The 15,293-nt window shown below is 58.6% G+C and overlaps 1 long non-coding RNA gene across 1 annotated transcript; it reads right to left on the minus strand.

Moving 5' to 3' along the window:
• Positions 1 to 4,755: 4,755 nt before the first annotated feature.
• LOC138107494 (uncharacterized) lies at positions 4,756 to 11,444 on the minus strand. The gene is made up of 2 exons (XR_011149556.1): positions 11,012 to 11,444; positions 4,756 to 10,155 (listed from the first exon to the last, which is right to left on the minus strand). It is a non-coding gene; the product is annotated as an uncharacterized lncRNA (long non-coding RNA).
• Positions 11,445 to 15,293: the final 3,849 nt, after the last annotated feature.

The raw sequence follows: 15,293 nt of genomic DNA on the forward strand, positions 1-15,293 counted from the left end.
TTAGAGGTTTCAGCATGATTTTCCATGGTGGCTCCCAGTGTGGGGACACGGGGTGTGGGGTCAGTGGCGCCGGGGGCGGGCAGGAGCCCCATGGGCAGTGGCCGGCAGCGGCGGGGACGTCTCCGTCCGGGTCGCGCCCCTCCACTCCCAGCAGAAGCCCCCCTGCGCCGTGCGGTGCCCGGCCGCACTCCTTGCCCTCCCTGCCGCTGCCTTCCCACACTCCCTGCTCCCCTCCAGCCCAGGGAAATGCAGGAAAACACAAAATCATCGAGGTGGAACAGTCACCGGAGCTGCCCGAGCCATCCCCCCGCCTGAAGGCGGCAGCTGCCCAGAGCCGGGAGCACCCAGCAGGATGCAGCTCCTCTTTCCCAGGAGCTGGAGGCAGGGTTTCCCAGGCAGGGGGAGCAGGGAGAATTTCAGCTCCCAGCAGCTCTCTGTGAGTGCTGGATGGACTCTGGGCTGAGCCAGGTGGGAGGTGTGGGTGGTGTTCATGTCCTCAGGAGCTGCTCGAATCCACCTTAAACTCCTGGAGTGGTCTGTGCTGGGAAGAACCTTACAGACCATCCTGTTCAGCCCCTTGCCATGGTCAGGGACACCTTCCTGGGGTGTCTGTGCCAGAGTGGTGGAATGGGCAGGACTTTTTCCCTGAGCCCAATCCCGGGCAATACTGGGGTTCCCATGGGAAGAAGCCTGTGAGCTGCATTTCTGGAGCTGGGAGCCTCCATGCCTGGGAGTGTTCCCAGTACCGCTCTTTGGTTTTTTCCATAACTGGGCATGATGTTTCTCCCCAGAGCAAGGTGGTTTTCCCTGGATTGTTGGGGTTACACACTGGCTGTTTGACAGCTCTGTTGTCTCTTTGTCCTGAATGGAAGAGCGAGGAACGGGAGATGCTCCCAACTGTCACAGGGATGTGGGAACAGCCCAGTTCCAGTGAGGAATGTGACGCCCAGCTTGTGGCGTGTGCCCTGAGATGGTCTTTCCTGTTGTTTTGTCCTTAGAGCCTGTTGGAGTGCTGGCCTGGATTTGGGAGGAGCCAAGTAGCCTGGAGCAGTGAGGTTTTTCCTGTCAGAAATCCATGCTGGGGATGTTTTCCCTGGCTGTCCCAAGGGGAAGGAACAGCTCTGGAGTTTTTGCAGCCACAGGCTGGGGATGCATCCCCTGAAAACCAGTTCAGGATCGTTCATCTGACTCTGTCCTTGACCTGTGGCTTCCAGGGAGCCTTCTGGTCTTCTGGATATTCCCAGGAGAGGATATTCAACCACCTGACTTTTAAGCCAGGAATTGCAAACCCAGTAAGTCAGTCACATTCTATGGGAGCTGCCCCAATGGTGGGATGGCAGAGGGCACAGCCCACGCTGCTGTTTGGGACATTCCCAGCTGGAACGGGAGCCAGCTGGGCATTTTGGAGCGCTGAGGCCACAAGGGCAGCCTTGAGTGGCATTCCCAGGCAATGCTGAGGCATCCCATGCCTGTGGCACGTGGCAACACATGCCTGATGTGGAGCAGAGAGAGGAAGGGAGAAATTCTGAGTTGATGGGAGGAATGGAATTGGGCTTTCCAGAATGGAATTGGTATAGGTGCTGATGGTATCATGGAATCATGGGGTGGCTTGGAAGGGACACAAAGACCCTCTGGGCTCTGTTTTCCCATCCCATGGCAAAGAACACGTCCAAAACTGCCTCCTCACCCTCATGGAATGGCAATGGGTGTTGGGAGCTCTGGCAGGAGCACCTGGAGACCAGGTAAGAATAGCAATGGGATTGTTTTGGCTGCTGCTGGATGTGGTTTTCTCTTTTCAGGATGTTCCTCTGATCGATGTTTTCACAGTAGCTTGCTAGGCCTCATTTGAGGATAATTCCAAGAATTTGGAAGTAGTTGGAAAAGAGTGAGGACAAAAGGTGAACCTGATCCATTTCTAGTAATTCTGAACTTCTCTTGCAGCACCATTCTGGGGGAAAGCTGGTTAAAGGATAAAGATGCAGAGGAACAAGTGTTGTCAACCCCCCTGCCTCCCTGACAGAGCAAAGCTTTCTGCAATCCCAGTAAATCTCTTGGAGAAACTGTGGGATCACAAGGTTTCCTAGGAAAGGAAAACTAAGGACAGAGATGAGGAAAGAGGCTTCCAATTAATAATGATTTGATGGAGGTAGGAATGATTCTTGTATGTTTGATGCACCCCTTTTTATTCCTGGGATAATTTTAAATGATTTCTTTAAAAACTCATTTTGATTTGGGAATTCAAATTAGAGAGGAAGCGATGCAAAATAAATGCAGGGAGAGATCACAGAATCATCCTGGAATGGCAGAATAGTTTGGGTGGGAAGGGACCTTAAGGATCACCTCATTCCATCCACAGGGTGCTCCAAGCCCCGGCCAGCCTGGCCTCAAACACTTCCAGGGATGGGGCAGCCACGATTTCCCTGGGTTTCCGAGCACAAGAGGAAATTTCCAGCAGGAAGTGAGGGGTTTCCTTTGCTCTGCCTGGCCCTAGCAGGGCTTTGGGAGGCAGAGGGTGTGGGAACAGGAGCTTTGTCCACTGCCTTGGGGGAGTCTCTGATGTCCCAAAACCCAGCCGAGCAAGTGGTTGTGGTTTAACATCCCGTTCAAAGGAGATGCCAGGCCAGGAACGGGAATGGACTGCAGAGCAGGGATGGTGCCCAGCAGAGGGGTGACCGTCCAGGGGGTCCCAGCAGTCCATCCCTGCTGGCCAGGTTTGGGATGAGCAGGTTGGTGACTGTCCCTGTGCTTGCTCTGCAGGATGAGGAAGCCAGGCCTGCTGAGGAGGAAGATGAGGAGGTGTGGGAGGATGGAGACAGCGGCCACCAAAGGCTGCGGAAGGCACAGATCCAGGTAGGAGACGTTGCCTTCCGAGGAGAGGGACTTGTCTGTCCCGTTGGAATTTGGGGCGTGAGGCCAGTGGAACAAAGGGTTTGATTCCATTTTCTTACTCGGGTTTTCACGTGCCTTAAGAGAGCTTTGTGAAAATGTCATTATCCCTGATTGAATCTCTGGAAAACAGGGATTGAAGCTTTCAGAAGGGGCCCAACCCTGCCTGCACGTATCCAAGTGCAGCCCCCACTCCCTGTTTTTGTGTACAGCTGGGATGAGACCTCAGCTGCTGCTACTTGCCCACTCACAAGTTGTGTAGCTCAGAGCCTCAGCCATGAAGGGCCAGGCTGTGTTTAAAACAGCCCAAGGTACCAGAGAGCTGAAGTAATTTCCTAGCAGGTAACTTGACTTGGAAGCTGCATTCTAAAATTTGTCCACATTTAATTTATGTCCCACGTGGAGACACCTAAAGAAGCAGAGGTGGGGTGTTCCTAAGAAAAGAACATCTAAATTCTTTGGTGGTAGAGGGCTTAAAATTAAAGTCTGAGTGGAGGTGCCTTTAGGACACTTCCATTCCAGTATCTGAATGGAATTTACATGAAGCATCCAAATCCTGACAAGCTTGTATGAACTCCAAAGCCTCTGCAAGTGTTTTACAGCCAGGGAAGGAGATAAGAGTCTGGAGTCTCTTCCCAAAACCTGGCTGCTGGTTTGTTTGGCCAGGCATAGGAATAATTGTATATTCCCTGGGGCTGTCCTTATGGGGAGAGGTTTACTTATGTGCCCTGGGTTTATTCAGTGCCTCTTCAAAGTGATGGAAACTGATTTCATTGAAATGCCAGGGGTGCCAAATGTTTTCCCCAGCCCGAGCTCGGAGCCAGCCCAGTGGGAAGTGGTTTAATGGCCATTTTCCCACTCCCTCGGGGCAGCAGCACTGGAGCACTCGCACCCAACCGTGCCCGAGGTGCCGAGTACTGGCAGGAGGCAAAGCCGGGGACGGGGCAGTAGGAGCTTGCAGTGCTCCTGGAATCGCAGAGCTGGAGCTGTGGGTTAGAACTCCCAGGAGCTGCTGCCTCACTCAAACCTCGTTTCAAGCTCAGCATCCCTCCTGCTCCCTTGGAATGATTGTTGCTTCTGTTGTTGCTCTTTCCCGATACATGATGATTATTATTGTAAATTCCCACTCCATTTCTTCCATAGCCCTTTGCTTCCCAGAGGTGGTGCTTTAGGCAAGCCCCTCCAGCCTGGGAAGGTGCTTTTGGCTCCGCACTCATTCCCAGTCCCCATGAGCAGCTGGACCTGTGCTGCCCCAGCAGGTGCCCTTCCTTCCTTCCTTCCCTGCTGCACTTTGGCTTTTCGAGGGCTCTCTGGGGGGCTGAGGGAGAAGTTCTTTGTCATTCCAGGGCAGCATAAGCCCTGATCCCACTAAAAGCAGGAGGAATCATTTCATCCTTGTTTTTGGATACACCTTTAGTGTTTTCTCTCTTTTGCTGACACTGTGTGGTGAAGCAGCAGCTCCCTGGAATAATTTTTATTTGTAAAACAGTGAATTCCCTGCTGGAATCCCAGTCACAGCCCCCCAGATCAATGTGCAGTTTAAGGCCTTACACCCTGACCAGGACAAGTTCCTGTCCTTAGACATGGAAAACAGGGGAGAACTCAGACTGGATTGGAGCCAGCATCCAGAATGGGGAAAGTGAGGCAGCGTGCTTGGAGAAGGCTGGGGCTGGTACAGGGGGTGTTCCCCGTTGGATGACACCCGTGTGGAGCCGATCCTTCTCTTCCTTTGTCCAAAGTCCGATGGCAAAGGAGTGAAGAACCCACAAGTGGGGCCTGGAAGGAAAACAGTTCTGTTAAAATTAGGCAAAGAATGCACTAAGTAAAAATGGACATCCTTTTTATGTGTGAAAGAAAGTAGGGGAAAAATGTTGAAAAAGAGTTCTTTTATTTGGTGCCACCTCTCATTTTTTTATGGATAAAACCCTCTAGTGAGCAATCAGAACAGGAGTGGGAAAGCCAGGAGCCTTTGACTTCCACAGTGAACTTAATTTCCATGCTTAATTTTAACAATTTCCTCTCTCTCTCAGGGCAGGAAAACCCACTTAACTTGTCCCATCTTTGCCAAAAGCTTTGGTGTTTGAGCAGCCAAACCCAAGGAGCTCTGGCCCCACCAGCCTGTACTGGAGGGCCCCTGGTCCTGCCCGTGGTGTGGGATGAATCCCCAGTTGTCCCCAGAGGGGGCTGCCCTGGTCCCTGCAGTGCCCAGCACCTGAGACAGAGAGAGCCCTGTCCAAAGGGGCCTTTGGCACCTTGTCAGGAATGTGGCAGCAGCCCCAGGAGCAGGCTGGAGGTGAGAACTGGGGCTGTGTTTGAGCCTGACCAGGTCAGCTCAGTGTTTACCTGTGGGGGGAGCTTGGCCCCACACTCTGAGTTGAAGCGGGATCAGGGTGACAGATGCTGCATTTTGGGCACCCTGAGAGTTTCTCTCCCCCCTGGAGCTTTCCTGCAGGGATGGGGCAGGGCAGGGAGCAGAATTAACCCTGCACCTCCCGTGGCCACTGCTGGCCTTTGTCTCTCTGTTGTGCCATCAGCCTGTGGGAATTTGCTGCTGCCGCTGCCACCCCACCTGGGGGCTGCGTGCTCCTGGCAGCCCTTCCCAGCCCCACACCCGAGCTCCAGCGGTGCCTCCGGGCTGTGTTGGGAGCGTTTGCTGGGAATGGGCCTCATCCCTGGAGTATCCTTTCCTTCCAGAGTGGATGGACAGAGCTGCTGGGCTTGTCAGCTTCAGAGTTTGATTGCAAAAGTCACTGCAGGGAAGAATGACAAGGAGGTTTGTCAGAGTGGTGCTGTCAGACCCCACCTGCCAGTCTGTGCTTTGGGTTGGAGGTTGTTGTGTATTGGCCCTGCAGGCAAGGAATGTCCCCTTCCCACCTCAGCCCAGCAGCTCCCAAGGGCTCTTCCTGGAGTACTTATTCTTTGCTTCCCTTTGGGCTAACTTAATCTCCACCCTTCCATGAGCAATTCCTTGGCTTCTCCTGGAGAAAACCCCACGGCAGAGGCAGTCTGCAAAGGAGCCCAGAGCTGTGCTTGGAGCAGAGAGTGCTGAGAGCTGCGGGTGCCTCTGCTGCCCCAGGCTGGCAATATCCCCATGGAACAGACTGGGCAAATGGGATTAGAGGGAGCACAAGTCCCTTCAGGGAAGGGGTTTTCTCCTGTGCAGATCAGGCACAGGGCAGGAAGGGAACTTTGGAAATCAGCTGATTTCCCCCAGAAAGCATCACTCACATCAGCATGGATGACATGACCTGTGCCCACCGCTCACCATGCACCCGGCCAGAATCAAGAGCAAAGGTTGGTTTGGGTGTGAGCACTTGAAATAACTTGGAAAGAGAAGCAATCACCTTTTGCTGCTTCTTTCTTTCTTTCAGATGCTGGGATTGCCTCCGGGCACGTGTGCTGAGCTCTCCCTGCAGGGAACCGTCAGGCCTTAACAGCTGTGAGGTTGTGTTCTTCTCAGTGGGGAACTGGAAATAATTATTAATTAATTAATTGCAGAAATGTCTTCTGAACCTTTCCCCTTTCCTGGTAGATCTTCTCTCTCTGCCTCTGAATTTACAGCTGTTCCCTGGTGTCATTGGCCCTGCCTGAATTCCTTGCAGCTCGTCACTGGGAAAACCTGGGGTGACTGAGAGGGGACACAAGAATTGTTTGTGTAGGAAAATGGGAGGGGATGTCGAGGGGAGCGAGGTGGCATTTTTGAGGGAAAAGCTGAGGTGATGTTTAGGAGAGAGAATGCACATTTTTGGGGCAGAAAAGAGTTAATATTGTAGAGGAAGGAAAATTTGGGGGGTAAAACTTGATGTAACCTGTAGGGGACAGAATGAATATTTTGGCATAGGCATAGAGGAGTAGACAAATAAAGAAAATTTTGGAGGCAAAGCGTGACAAAATCTCAAGAGCAGAGAATGATCACTTGGAGGGAAAAATGAGGTGATGAGTACTGAGCATGTGGGGAAAATCTGAGCTAATCTCTAGGGGAGAGCATGAACACACTGAGGTAACATGAGGGAATCAGTTGTGGGCAGGTAGGGAAACTTGTGTAAAAAGAACATTAAATAAGCTGTAGAAAGAACATGTTGAGGTAAAAATGAGGTCATCAGTAGTAGACAGATGGAAAACTTTGGTGGTAAATCTTGATAGAAGCTATGTGGTAGAAAGTAAATAAATATTGAAGGAAGAAGAGGGAATCAGTAGTGGACAGGTAGGGGAATTTTGGGGGGGTAAAACTTGAAATAATCTAGAGGTTGAGAATGAATATTTTGAGGTAAAAATGAGGTAATAAGTTGTGGACAGTTAAGGAAAATTTTGGGGGTCAAACTTGAGGTAATCTCTAGGGAGAGTATGACACACTGACATAAACTGAGGCAGTCACTGGGGCTAGGCAAGGAAATTTGGGGTGTAAAACGTGGGAAGATCTGTAGGGCAGAGAATGAACATATTGAGGAAGCAATGAGGTGACCAGTAGTCAAGAGGAGGTAGAATTTGGGGGGCAAACCCTGAGGTAATTATGGAGGAACAGTAAGTGTTTTTGAGAAAAAAATCGGACCTAATTTGTAGGGGACAGAATGAACATTTTGGGGATAAGACAGACAGAACTTGCGTGGTTTTGGTTTTACAATCTGGTCAGTATACAGGGGACAAAATAGACATTTTGGTCATAAAATCCTAGTTAATCTGTAGAAGAAAGAACTCCTATTTTGAGGTAAAAAGGAGGTGATCAGAATTGGGCAGGTAGGGAAAATTGAGGGGGTAAAATGTGAGGTCATCTCTAGGAGAGAGCAGGAGCATCCTGAGGTAAACTGAGGGAATTGCTGTGGACAGGTGGGTAAATCTGAGGGGTAAAACTTGAGGGAATCTCCATGGTAGAAAAGGAGTATTTTGAAGTAAAAATGAAGTACTCCGTGGTGGAGAGGTACAGAAAATGTCGGGGGTAGAATCTGAGGTGATCTGTAGCAGAGAGAATGCACTTGATGGGGTAAACTGAGGTTTTATGGCCAGGTAGGGAAGTTCTGAGGGGTAAAAATTGAAAGTGTCTGTAGGGTAAAGAATGAGAATATTGAGGTGGAAATGAGGAAAGAGGTAGTGGACAGGTGGGGAAAGTTTTGGGGGCAAATCTTGTGGTAATCTCCAGAGCAGAGAAAGAATGCTTCCTTGTAAAAAATGAGGAACTCAGAAGGAGACAGATGGGGACATTTTGGGGGTAAAGTCTCAGATCATCTCAAGGTGAGGGAAGGACTATTTGGAGGTGAACTCAGGACTCACTGTGTCCTCCTTCCTTGGCAGCAGCTGGCAGGGAAGGGAGAAGAGGCCTCGGGCTGGAGAGGGGCAGGAGAAAGGCACTGTGGGCAAAGGGACCTCCCTGGCATCCCCAGGGCACCTGTGGGGAACAGAGTGGACACTTTGGGAGCAAAGGGAGGTGAGTGGATTGTCCCTTTGGGGGATGCTGGGATTTAAATCATTCTATCCATTTGCCTGCTGACATTTCCCAGCCCAGGGGCTTTGGCTGCCAGGGCAGCACAAAGGTTGTTCCCTGTGTGGTGCCCAGATTTGGGGTTAGGCTTTGCTAGTTCACATGAATTCTACCCAAAGCCCTGAATTGCCACTGGAATAGCCTCCTAGTGCCTCCTGGAGCATGGATATTCCCATGCAGAGCTGCCTATTTAACAGCAGGTGTCAGGAAGTAGCAGAGCTTCCAGGGAAGCTCAGCAGGGTCAGGGCAAGGACAGCTTCATGTTCCATAGAATTTGCTGTTTGTAACCCTCATCCCCCAGCCCCCCCCACCATGTCCCTGGGGCACCTGACAGAGTTCCCTGGAATTCAGCTGCCTGCACCCCCCGAGCTCGGGCTCCAGGTGATATTTGGAAGCAGGAGAAGGCGCTGGCCGGACGCGCTCCCAGCCCGTGCTGAGGCAGCCCCTGTGCCCATGGGAGGAGTTCTCTCCCTGCAGGAGCTATTTCATTGCAGAGCCTCTGGAAGTTCTTTTCCCTCAGGAAAGGGATGCACATCCCTGCCTTCAGGGCACCTGCAGTGTGAGCCACCTGTGAAAGCTTTCCATCAGTTGTGCAGTTCCAGCTGGTTCCCCAAAACCTGCCAACTCAATCCAAAGAGATTTCTCTGCCTCTGACCTTTCATTTGAAGGCATCTCTGAGGGCATTGCTTGGCATTTCATTGCTGTGGGGGAAGCTTGCCTTGGCTTTAACGCTGCTGAGGGATGATGTCCTCAGGCTGGAAGGGAAGGCATTTTGGGTGGCTGGGACATAGCTGGCAGGTGTGTGGGAGGTCGGCAGCGGGAATTGCTGTCTGAGCCCCTCTGCAAACAGCCCGTGCCGACATTCCCCGGTGCCAGCTGTTCCTTGGGGTATTTTTGGGGCGTCAGTGGGGTCTGTCGGGGCCGAAGCATCTCCGGGTGCCTGTTCAGAGCAGCCCCTGGCCGAGGGGCCGCCCTTTATCCATGTCCATCCCAGCGCTGCCCAGGCAGCCCAGTGCCCGTTCCCGGGATGTGTGTTTGGCATGCTGTGTGCCACAGGCAGGACACTGCAGGCACAGCTCCTCTCTGCAAATCCAAAGCACAAGAGCTGCTGGTTCCCTTCCTGGGGCTGCTGGCCTTCTCCCTCCCCCCGTTCCCTGCCAGCTGGGACACACAGAAGGAGCACCAAGGAACACTCCTGGCAACGAGCAGGAGTCACTGAGAGCTCTGTGCAGCTCTGGGCCACAAAAGCTGCCTCAGCCGCCACTGTGATTTTGGCCTGTGAACACTCACCTGCGGGAAATGCCCCTCTGCAGGCAGGAGCAGCTCTGACACTCTCCAGAACTTTGGCCATGGAGCAAGTGAACCCTCAGGACTTGCCTTGCTTCTTTCTCCCTGGAAAGGGACATGGAATGAGCACCTTGACAGCTGTTGGGGAAATCCTGGAAAGGGCAGGAAATCAGGGCTATGGGAAGAGTTTTGTACTGTCCCCCAAGCGATCACCTGTGGTGTTCCATGATCAGGTGCTGGCCATGGAGCTCTGCCCTGTGGCCATGGCAGGGGCTGGGGTGTAAAGCAGCATTAGCATAAAAGAAGGAGCTGTATTTGCAAAGGAATTACCTTGCTGGCACTTGGCATTGCCATGCCAGGCAGGACATTGGCAGGAGCTGAGATTGGCTTGGTTGGAGCAGGGTGCTAAGAATGGCCAGGTGTGGGTTCAAGGCCCAGATGAGGCATTCACATAAGGGTTCGACTTGGTGCTCCTTGTGTATCCATTCCCACTCAGGAGATGCTGTGCTCTGGAAATAAAGGAGAAACAGTTTCCACTGGACTTTCAAAGCCAGAGGTTTTTGCACTAGAGAGTGCAAGGCGCAGAGAAAGTGGGGGGGGGGGGGGGGGAAGGAGAGCATCAGGTACCGGCTGAGCGGCCCGAGCCCCGGCCCCAGAGCGGGCGCAGTCAGAGCAGGAGCGGCAGCAGCGGACTCGGCGCCAGCGCCCGGCCCGGGGGAGCGGCTCCTCCCGGCCGCGGCGCTGCAGCCGCGCTCGCTGGGCGGGGGCGCGGCGGGCGGGAGGCCCCCGGGGGAGCGGCCCCGGGGCGGGGGGAGGCGGGCGCTGCTCTGCGCAGGGGGTGCGGCGGCCTCGGCAGCGCCGGGGCTGGGGGAGCTGCGCGTCCCCGCGGGGGCTGCGGGCGGGCCCGGGCCGGGAGCGCCGCCGCTCCGGTTCCGCCCCACGGGGCGGGCGGCGCTGCGGGAGCGGCGGCCTCTGGGGGTGCCGGGGCCAGCACGGGCGGTCCCCGTGCCCCGCCCGCTTCCAGGCGCGATCCAGCGCCTGCTCCGGGGAAGCGCCGCCCGCCCGGCACGGCCCCGGCTCCCCGCGGCCGCGGCGGGACCGTAGCCGGAGCTCCGGCGGGACCGCAGCCCCGCGCTGGCCGCAGCCGGAGCGGCAGCGCCGGGCTCGGCCCCAGCGCCAATCCCGGAGCGGCTTTTAACCAGCCGCGGCGATCCCGATCCCTAATGCCATCCCCAATCCCACCTCAGTTCTCCGAGCCCGGGAGCCACACCCCGCCCGCCGAGGGACAAGCGGCTCGGCCCGGGACCCCCAGCAGACACCGACAGGACTCGGACCCGAATCCCCGGACCCCGTTCCCGGTCCCACCTCAGCGCCTCGGGCTCGGCGCAGCGCCGGGAGCAGCCCCCGGGGCCGGGCTCCGCACAGCGCTCCGAACGACGGTCCCGCCGCAGCCCGGGACGAGCAGAATGAGCATCCAGCGCACAAAGCGGAGCGGGCGCGGATCCGCCGGCATTTACAGGCGCGGGCGGGGCGGGGCGGGGCCGGCACAGGTGTGAAGGGCGGGGTCCGCACAGGTGCGCGGGGCCCCAGAGCGGCTGCGCGGGGCGGGGCCGAGGGGATTTAAGCCTCGGGAATCGGCCCCGCCGCCATTTGCGCGCTCGGTGCTCGGTGGGAGAGGTTGCGGCCGGACCGGGTTCTATATCTCTATATTTCTATATCTCTGTGTCTCTGTATTTCTTTTTCTTTATATTTGTGTTTGCTTCTCTTCTTCTAACCCTCTCTGTTCTTCCCCCTCTGCCTCCCCTCCCCCACCCCCTACACCCCCCCCCCCCAACCCCCCCCCCCTCTCCCCCCTAGCCCTCCCCTCCCTCCCCCCCGGCCCGGTCCCCCCCATCCCCCCTCCCTTTCCCCCTACACGCCTCAACCCTGCCCTACCCCTCCATCCCCCCCCCCTCCTCCACCGTTCCTCCCCCCCCCCATCCCGCGTCCCCCCTGCCCCCTCACCCTGCTCCCCTTCCCCTCCCAATTTCCCCCACCTGCCCTCAATCCTCCCCCTCTGTCTCCCACCTTTCCTTCCACCTCCCCGTGTTCCTCTTCCCGCTTTCCCCCTCTGCACCTTGACCCCCCCCCCACCTGTGCTCCGTCCTCGTCCTCCCCCCCCCTCCTTTCCTGTCCCCCCACCCCGCCTCTCCCTGCACACCCTGAACCCCCCACCTGCCCTCCTTCTTTGACCCCCTCTGCTCCCTTATTCCCGTCCTCTGTCCCGTCTTTCTCCCGCAGCCGCGGGGCTCGGGGCGCCGGAGAATAAAGCCCAGAGGGCCGGAGCCCGGCGCCCCTGCCCTCGCTGGAGCCCCACACGGGGCCGGACCCGCTCGGCGGGTCCCCTGTGCAAACAAGAACACCGCCGGGGCTCCGGCTTTCCACACACACACTGGGGATCCCCTCTTCAGGAGGGGGGTCCCGGGGCGGGGGGTGGGTTTCAGGGAGGGGGGTGTGTTGGGGTAGGGTGGGCCCCCTCCACCGGAGGAGGGGGTCCCGGGGGGGGGGGGTGGGTGGGTTTCAGGGAGGGTGGTGGGTTGGGGTGGGCCCCCTCCAGAGGAGGGGATCCCGGGAGGGGTGGGTGGGTTTCGGGGAGGGTGGTGGGTTGGGGTGGGCCCCCTCCGGAGGAGGGGGTCCCGGGGAGGGGTGGGTTGGGTGGGCCCCCTCCGGAGGAGGGGGTCCCGGGAGGGGGTCAGGGTGGGCCCCCTCCGGAGGAGGGGGTCCGGGGGAGGGGGGTGGGGCGGAGGGGGGACTTTCCCCCCCTCCAGTCCCCGCCCCCTCTCCCGGACCCCCTCCTCCGGACGGGGCTCCCCCCGGCCCCCTCCCCGGGACCCCCTCCTCCGGACCGGGGCCCCGGGGGGGAGGGAGGGTGGGGTGGGGGGGCTCGACGGGAGGGGCTGTTGGTTTAGCCTGTGGTCTCTATGTCTGTTCATGCTGCAGAGTGACGTGACCCCCTCTGCTTCCCCCCCACCCCACCCGCCCCCCTCCCTCCCCCCCGGGGCCCCGTCCGGAGGAGGAGGCCCCGGGGAGGGGGCCTGGGGGAGCCCCGTCCGGAGGAGGGGGTCCGGGAGAGGGGGCGGGGACTGGAGGGGGGGAAAGTCCCCCCTCCGCCCCACCCCCCTCCCCCGGACCCCCTCCTCCGGAGGGGGCCCACCCTGACCCCCTCCCGGGACCCCCCTCCTCCGGAGGGGGCCCACCCCCCCCACCCCCCCCCACCCCCCCCCTCGGGACCCCCTCCTCCGGAGGGGGCCCACCCCAACCCACCCCCCCCGGGACCCCCTCCTCCGGAGGGGGCCCACCCCAACCCACCACCCTCCCTGAAACCCACCCCCCCCTCCCGGGACCCCCTCCTGAGGAGGGGATCCCCAGTGTGTGTGTGGAAAGCCGGAGCCCCGGCGGTGTTCTTGTTTGCACAGGGGACCCGCCGAGCGGGTCCGGCCCCGTGTGGGGCTCCAGCGAGGGCAGGGGCGCCGGGCTCCGGCCCTCTGGGCTTTATTCTCCGGCGCCCCGAGCCCCGCGGCTGCGGGAGAAAGACGGGACAGAGGACGGGAATAAGGGAGCAGAGGGGGTCAAAGAAGGAGGGCAGGTGGGGGGTTCGGGGTGTGCAGGGAGAGGCGGGGTGGGGGGACAGGAAAGGAGGGGGGGGAGGACGAGGACGGAGCACAGGTGGGGGGGGGTCAAGGTGCAGAGGGGGAAAGCGGGAACAGGAACACGGGGAGGTGGAAGGAATGAGATAGGGTAGGGAGAGGAGTCGGGGTGCGTTGGGGAGAACGAGGGGGGAAGGGAAAGGCCGGGTGAGGGCGAGGGATGATGGTCAGAGGAGGGGGAGAAGGGGAAGAGAGGGGAGTCGGGTTGGGGAGCGGGGTACGGAGAGGGGAGAAAGGAGGGCTGGGGGACAAAGGAGGGCTGGGGGGGTCGGGGATGCGCAGGGGAGCAGGGAGAGAGGGTGGGGGGCGCTGGGGAGAGGGCAGGAGGGGGGCTGGGAGGGAAAGGGAGGGTGTGGGGGAGAGAAAGAACTGGGGGGGTAGGAAAGAGGTGATAAGCGGGGGAAGAAGGAGGAGGATAGGGGCAGGAGAAAGAGGGGGAGGAAAGAGGGGGAGGAAAGAGGGGGAGCCCGGCCCGGCGGCAGCCTCACCGACTTCTGAGCGCGCAAATGGCGGCGGGGGCGATTTCCGGGCCTTAAATCCCCTCGGCCCCGCCCCGCGCAGCCGCGCTGGGGCCCCCGCGCACCTGTGCGGACCCCGCCCCGCGCACCTGAGCCGGATTAGGGGCCGCCCCTGAAGCCGCGCCCCCGGCCCCGCCCGGGACCGCCCCAGAGCCCCGGCCCCGCCCGGCCCCGGGGCCCGCCCTGCCCTGCCCGGGGGCGGCTCCATCGCTCGGGGCCCCGCCCCTCTCTCCCGGGCCGGGCCCGCCCCGCGCACCGGGGCCGCTCCTGGGACCGGGGCTCCGGGTCCTGCCGGCGGCCGCTGCGGGTCCCGGGCGGCGCCGCCTCTTCCCCGGCGGGATTGGGGCTGGCATCGGGACCGGGAGGAGCCGCTCCGGGACGGGCGCTGGGGCCGAGCCCGGCGCTGCCGCTCCTGCTCCGGCCGGCTCTCCGCGGGGAGCCGGGGCTGTGCCAGCGCCCGGGCAGCCCCGGGATCCCGAGCCGGGCCCGACGCGCCGGGCCGGGCTCCGCTCAGCCCTGAGCCCCTCCCGGAGCCCGCCTTGGGCCCCACGACGCGGCCCCGGGCTCTGCCGCCAGCCCCGGACGCGGCGCTGAGTCGCTGCTCCCGAGCTCTGCGTGAGGCCGGGGAGCCCGGCTTCGGGCTGTGCCTAAGGCAGGACTCGGAGCTCAGAGACACAGACTCGCCCTGGCCCGAAGAGCCCGCTTTGAGCATCAAAACACGGCATTTAGGCTTTAATTCAGGTCCAGCAAAACGCAGCACTTCAGTTTCTCTTTGTGAGCCCAAACACACAGGACTCATTCTCTTCCTCAAGCCCTGAAAACAGGATTTAGTCACTGTTTCTGAGTCCCAGCTCTGGCCATACCAGCCTGCTCTCAGGACTCTTTAGATAGAGAAATGCTGTTAGCAAGGGTTCTCTTGCTATTTTCTAAGTCTGTGAGAGACTTCTCTCTCTCACAGAAGAGGTGGCAGGGAATGTAAACAACCAAACCACCACCTGCAACCTTGAAAAGTCTTGATAATGGTACAGTAGAAAAATATTTTGAGAGTGGATGTTTAGGATTTTAGCCAATCACCCCCAAGGGGAGGCTGATCGTTTGTCCAATTAGACTATGAAGAAAAAAGTCTATAATAGAGTTTGTAAAATAATTAAAGAAATGAATCTTGCTGCACAATTCCTGCCTGCTGGATCTTCTCTCCTCCTCCTCCTCCCTGCGGCTGCGGGACACAGTGATATACCCTAGGGCCTCGGCCTGCGGTAATAGGACTCCACAATGCAGGATTTAGTCTCTGCTTTTAAGCTCTGCGCCTGCTTTTGAGCCCCCGAAACGCAGCACTGGGTCTCTTTTTGTGAGCCCAAAACCGCTCCTGTCCCTCGGGTTCGGAGCCCCCAGAAGTGCCCGGGGCCACAGCTGGACCCCAGCTGGGCACCAGCAGCTGCTCCC

The sequence above is a fragment of the Aphelocoma coerulescens genome, chromosome 3, assembly GCF_041296385.1.
Source record: "Aphelocoma coerulescens isolate FSJ_1873_10779 chromosome 3, UR_Acoe_1.0, whole genome shotgun sequence".
In the NCBI taxonomy this organism is placed as follows: Eukaryota; Metazoa; Chordata; class Aves; order Passeriformes; family Corvidae; genus Aphelocoma; species Aphelocoma coerulescens.